This window comes from Oryx dammah, unplaced genomic scaffold (genome assembly GCF_014754425.2).
Source record: "Oryx dammah isolate SB20612 unplaced genomic scaffold, SCBI_Odam_1.1 HiC_scaffold_13, whole genome shotgun sequence".
Taxonomy (NCBI): Eukaryota; Metazoa; Chordata; class Mammalia; order Artiodactyla; family Bovidae; genus Oryx; species Oryx dammah.
This window is the reverse complement of record NW_024070197.1, coordinates 45,378,791-45,385,215: the sequence shown is the minus strand read 5'-3', so window position 1 is coordinate 45,385,215 and position 6,425 is coordinate 45,378,791. Positions and strand designations below refer to the sequence as shown.

Genomic DNA, 6,425 nt, shown 5'->3' with positions numbered 1-6,425 from the left:
AGAACCTGCCTGCCAGTGCAGGAGACATAAGAGACACGGGTTTGATCCCTGGGTCAGGAAGATGCTCTGGAGGAGGGCACCGCAACCCACTCCAGTGTTCCTGCCTGGAGAATCCCATGGACAGAGGAGCCTGACGGGCTACAGTTCACTGGGTCATTCTGCTGCTACTGCTGCTAAGTCACTTCAGTCGTGTCCGACTCTGCGACCCCAGAGACGGCAGCCCACCAGGCTCCCCTGACCCTGGGATTCTCCAGGCAAGAACACCGGAGTGGGTTGCCATTTCCTTCTCCAATGCATGAAAGTGAAATTGAAGTCGCTCAGTCGTGTCTGTATTCAAATGTATTTAAAGATAATAGTTGACTGATTTGTAATACTGAATTCCAGGCTCAGTTGACAGCAGGTAGAGTGTATAGTATTGGAGAAGGAAATGGCAACCCACTCCAGTGTTCTTGCCTGGAGAATCCCAGGGACAGGGGAGCCTGGTGGGCTGCTGTCTATGGGGTCGCACAGAGTCGGACACGACTGAAGTGACTTAGCAGCAGCAGCAGCAGCAGCAGCAGAGTGTATAGTGCTGTCTGCTTGTTCTTCACATCGTCAAAGGATGAAGCTCCTTTTGTAAGAAACATGATGGCTCCACTGGCTACATACAGTGATCCCATCAGTTGGTGTATTTATGGAGGAAGCGTTCAAATGCATCATAGATGGCTCACCTGAAGAGTCCTTGTTTAAAAAGATAAGCACTAATATGACCCCCTTCTCGATATCGGATTTCACAACCAGGCCAAATTTCTTGTAGACTTTGAACTCCTGTTGTGGAATATAGGCATCTTCTCTGATGAGGCTTGGGTCAACTGGAACTGAGAAGTTTGCTACATGAGTGCATTCATCCATAACTCCTTTCAGAGATGTTAAAGATTCTTTCTGAAGATTGTTTCGTCTTTGTTCTTTACTGAGTAGGTGGCGTGGCTGAGGACTGCAACTTGCGTAACTACTTTTGTTGGCTGAAAGTGTTTGACTGGAGCAGTCCATCTTGGAGGCATCTTGTAACAGGAGTCCTTCTGGTGTGGCACTGATAGCTGTTTTACTAGATTTATGGTGCTCAGCAGGTTTTCGGGACACAACTTGGTCCGTCACATCTAAATTTAAAGTTCTAGAAACCAGATCCAGGTAGTTAGCTTGTCTGCACTGCTAGAGAAGTGTTTCATGAACTCTTGTCCCATTTTGAAAGAACCTTTTCCACAGTATTCAAGCATGTGAATAATTTCTTTTTCATAAACTGTCTGTGTATAATACTGCTTTTCTAGTTCCCTCCAATTAATTGATTTACTTAGCACACCCGTAGTGAAGACCCCAGATGCTGTGGACCAAGACAGACACGGAATCAATGGCATGGGCTTAGGCCAGTTGGATATTGCTAAGGAAGCCATGTGTCCTCCCGTGGATATTCCGGTCATTCCTAGAGGTCCATAACCCTCCCTCTGTAGCCAGTGCAAGAGAGCTGCAGATTCTAAAACAAGAGCTCTTCCCATCACAAAAAGGTTGGACACGTTTTTTAAGCTGGACCTTATTTGGTCCTTGGGTTTCCTGCAGCCATAATAAGGGTTTTCTAACAGCAAAGAGGCCATTCGGGCTTCTTTAATCATAGGACGAGCCATTAGTCTTTGTTGTCTCCAGTAATGATGATCTCCTGTTCCAGCAAGATGAATGCATACAGGTCTGTATTTGCTATTCCACTCTGGCAACCCACTCCAGTATTCTTGCCTGGAGAATCCCATGGACGGAGGAGCTTGGTGGGCCAAAGTCCACGGGTCGCAAAGAGTCGGACACGACTGAGAGAATTCACTTTCACTTTCACTTTCTTTAGGCACAATAATTTGGAACCTAACAATAACAGATTCAATTGGCATGATATCAGGCACATAATGGGCCATGGGGGAAACAAAGTGTCCATCTAGGATCTTACAATCTGATTGCTCTTCAATCTTATCGATGTACACTGGATAATCTCTTGAAACCGGATTCTGACATCTTTCTCAATTTCCAATAAGCTTTCTGAATCCAAAGAGTCTTTTGAGATCCTCTGGCCTTCCCCATACTCTGATAAAAAGTTTTGTAAGGAGTAGTCTCTGGTATAGAATATCTAACTTGCTCACACCCATCAGTAACAAACAAACATTCAGTGGCCGCTGGGCGGACGCCTGCTGTCCAGCTGGCCGAGACTCCCAGCGCCATGGTTCCCTAGGCTCCTGGGACTCGCCGTCCTTCTGAGCCCCAAAGGCAGTGACAAGAGTCTCCCCAGGAACTGAGAAGTGAGAGGTACTCAGTTTTGAATTAGAATTAGAATTGGGTCATTCTAATTAACATCAAATACAACATGTGGTATTGCCTAATGCTTTTCTGTATTTGTCTTTCGTGTCTTAATCTGGTAGGAGTTTACTTTTATACATGATGTGAGGTAGGGATCTTTTTTTCTCCTTCAAATGAAGAGCCAGATATCATATCTCATTCATTTGAAAACTCCATCATTTCCCTGATTTTCTCTATGTTCATGTGTACATTTCTGGACTTTCTATTCTCTTTCTTTGGTTTGTCTAATCCCATCTGCTTCATGCTCTTTTGAATACTTCATGGTCTGTTTTCATATTTGGTAGAACAAATGCCCAAACAATTTGGTTTCCTTTTTAGGCTTTTCCTGGTTATTCTCTTGCGTTTTCTCTTTCAAATGAAGTTCAGTTTGGGCTCATCCAGTTCCATAAAAATTCCTGTAGGGGTAGTGATTGGGATGGTAGTGAATTTACAGTTTAATTGGAGGAGGCCTGACATCTTTACAATATTGAGTGTTCCCATCCAGTCCATGGTTGTGCCTTTCCACTTATTTAGGTCTCCTTTTATGTCCCACAGTAAATTTTTATAGTTTTCTTCTCATAGGTCCTGAACATTTCTTGGTAGGTTTAGTCTCAGCTATTTTATATTTTCGGTTTTCATTGTGAATGAACCTGGAGGGTTTTGGGGATTGTACTTTTGTCAGGACAAGATTCTCTAGGTTTGGTGAAATGTCTCTAGCTCCTGAGTGAAGGTGACTATACCTCCCCTGGGCAGATCAGAGGGTGAGACTGCCTGTGGAAGTCGGTCCCCTTTCTGCACGTGCAGTCCCTGCGTTTTGACCTGAAACGCCGCTGCAGCCTTCTAGACAATGTACAGGGACAGGTGGACGCCACGGGCTCCAGTGCAGGTTCCGAACGTGCTAATTCTACTAATTTCTCTCCTGATCACTCCGCCCCTGGCTTTTGGTACTTGTTTCCTCTGAACACAAGGTTCCCCCTGCCTCAGTGGCTCTGGCTATGGTGCTTTTCACTCCTCTCCACCCTACACGGTCTGCCTCCCGACTTCTAGGAGTTGTAGACACGTTCTTGTTTGTCCAACCTAGTGATGGACTCACTCTTCCTTTTTCTTTTTTTATAGTTTAATTAATTAGGCAACTATTGGCTGAGCTGGGTCTTTGTTGCACAGGTATTTCTCTGGTTGAGGCAAGCGGAGGCTGCTCTCTAGCTGTGCTGTGAGGGCTTGTCATTGCGGTGGCTTCTTCCACTGCAGAGCACCAGCTCGAGAGCTCTTGAGCTTCAGTAGTTGCAGATCCCAGGCTCTAGAGCACGGGCTCTATGGGGCTTAGTTGCTTGGCGTCATGTGGGATCCTCCTGGATCAGGGATCGAACCAGTATCTCCTGCATCATCAGGCAGATTCTTTACCAATGAGCCACCAGGGAAGCCCCACTCTTTCTTTTTATTATTTTATTTTATTTTTTATTTTAATTTAAATTTATTTACTTTAATTGGAGGCTAATTACTTTACAATATTGTATTGGTTCTGCCACATATCAACATGAATCCGCCACAGGCATACCCGTGTCCCCCATCCTGAACCCCCCTCCCACCTCCCTCCCCGTACCATTCCTCAGGGTCATCCCAGTGCACCAGCCCCAAGGATCCTGTATTGAACCTGGACAGGCGATTTGTTTCTTATATGATATTATACATGTTTCCATGTCATTCCCCCAAATCATCCCATCCTCTCCCTCTCCCACAGAGTCCAAAAGACTGTTCTATACATCTGTGTCTCTTTTGCTGTCTCACCTACAGGGTTATCATTACCATCTTTCTAAAACATGACTTTTCAGGGATTAGAGGCAGGAGGGCAGGGAGAGAGGAAAGCTTAATGTGTCTCCTGGATCTTGTTGTTTTGTGTGTTCATTTTTCTTAAGTCAGGAGACCCTGAGATATGCTTTCATGGTAGCAACAGAGCAGGGAAAGGTGAAGATGCAGGGAAGCAGTGATGACTGAAGCAGTGCAGTCCCCTGAGTACCTTGAGGGGCTGAACTCAAAGGTCAGGGTTGATTTCAGACAGGCAGTGTGGGTCAAGGGCAGGCAGAGGTGTAGGTGTGCCTGCAGGTTTGATGGTAGAAGATGAGCCGTATTCTCGTTGATTCCTTCTGTATTTTGTGAGAGCCAGGATGTGAGGTTATCATGGGGAGAGGGAGATGGTTCCGGAGAGGAGCCAAGGGTTTCTGGAGAGAAATGAAATCATTACCGTAGGGAGCATAAGAGGGAGCCAGACAGGGAAATAGGCTTCCTGTGTTGCGCTGGAAGCCAGCCCTTGGATCAGAGGGGTAGCCCACAGGCATTGCCCCCAGCCAGGCCTTAGCCACTCTGAAGAGGGTGATGGCTTGGAAGCTGGAGAACTTGGGTTCAGTTCAGTTCAGTTCAGTCGCTCAGTCGTGTCCAACTCTTTGTGACCCCATGGACTGCAGCACACCAGGCCTCCCTGTCCATCACCAACTCCCAGAGTTTTCCCAAACTCATGTCCATTGAGTCGCTGATGCCATCCGGTCATCCTCTGTCGTCCCCTTCTCCTCCTGCCCTCAATCTTTCCCGGCATCAGGGTCTTTTCAAATGATTCAGCTCTTCGCATCAGGTGGCCAAAGTATTGAAGTTTCAGCTTCAAAATCAGTCCTTCCAATGAACACCCAGGACTGATCTCCTTTAGGATGGACTGACTGGATCTCCTTGCAGTCCAAGGGACTCCCAAGAGTGTTCTCCAACACCACAGTTCAAAAGCAGCAATTCTTCAGCACTCAGCTTTCTTTATAGTCCAACTCTCACATCCATACATGACGTAAGTATCATTACAGCCCAATTCAGTACAATGTCCCCAGAATTTCTGAACATGCCATTTTTATGCCCAGTGTCACTCACACCATAGCCTTGACTAGATGGACCTTTGTTGACAAAGTAATGTCTCTGCTTTTTAATACGCTGTCTAAGTTGGTCATAAGTTTCCTTCCAAGGAGCAAGTGTCTTTTAATTTCATGGCTGCAGTCACCATCTGCAGTGATTTTTGAGCCCCCCAAAATAAATTCTGCCACTGTTTCATTGTTTCCCCGTCTATTTGCCATGAAGTGATGGGACCAGATGCCATGATCTTCATTTTCTGAATGTTGAGCTTTAAGCCAACTTTTTCACTCTCCTCTTTCACTTTCATCAGAGGCTCTTTAGTTCTTCACTTTCTGCCATAAGGGTGGTGTCATCTGCATATCTGAGGTTATTGATATTTCTCCCGGCAATCTTGATTCCAGCTCGTGCTTCCTCCAGCCCTGCGTTTCTTGTGATGTACTCTGCATATAAGTTAGATAAGCAGGGTGACAATATACAGCTTTGATGTACTCCTTTTCCTATTTGGAACCAGTCTGTTGTTCCATGTCCAGATCTAACTGTTGCTTCCTGACCTGCATACAGGTTTCTCAAGAGGCAGGCCAGGAGAGCTTGGGTGAGATCTGGTTCATCTCTTCCACCTGAGATTTTCTTCACAGACCCAGGAGGTCCAGGACTCAGAAGGTCTGGGTTCAGATCCTCCTGTGACTTCTTAGAAGCTGTGAGACCCTGGGAACACTGCCTCCCTTTGGAGCCCTTCTTTTTCTTCAGAGGTCATGGTGACACTGACCTCATGGGGTGGCTGTGAGTGACACTGGGCATACAAATGGCATGTTCAGAAACTCTGGGGACATTGTACTGAATTGGGCTGTAATGATACTTATGTCTATACTATGCAAGTGTGCTAAGTTGCTTCAGTCGTGTCCAGCTCTTTGTGACCCATGGACTGTAGCCCGCCAGGCTCCTCTGTCCATGATATTCTCCAGGAAAGAATACTGGAGCTGGTTGCCATGCCCTCCTCCAGGGAATCTTCCACACCCAGGGATTGAACCTGCATCTCTTACCTCTTCTGGTTTGGCACATATCTTTCTAGAATAAAAAAACATTGCTGAGGTCAAATTTGGGAAGAGAAAGATTGAGGTGAGTAATAATGCCACCCTCTGGTTCAGCTGTGACACGGACTCTTATTTCCTACTGTGAGGCCCTTTCCCCCAGTTCCT

General features: G+C 46.1%; 1 pseudogene; it reads right to left on the bottom strand.

Annotated features, from left to right (window-relative positions):
* Positions 1 to 584: 584 nt before the first annotated feature.
* Positions 585 to 3,763, bottom strand: LOC120872804 (annotated as a pseudogene).
* Between the last annotated feature and the right edge of the window lie 2,662 nt (positions 3,764 to 6,425).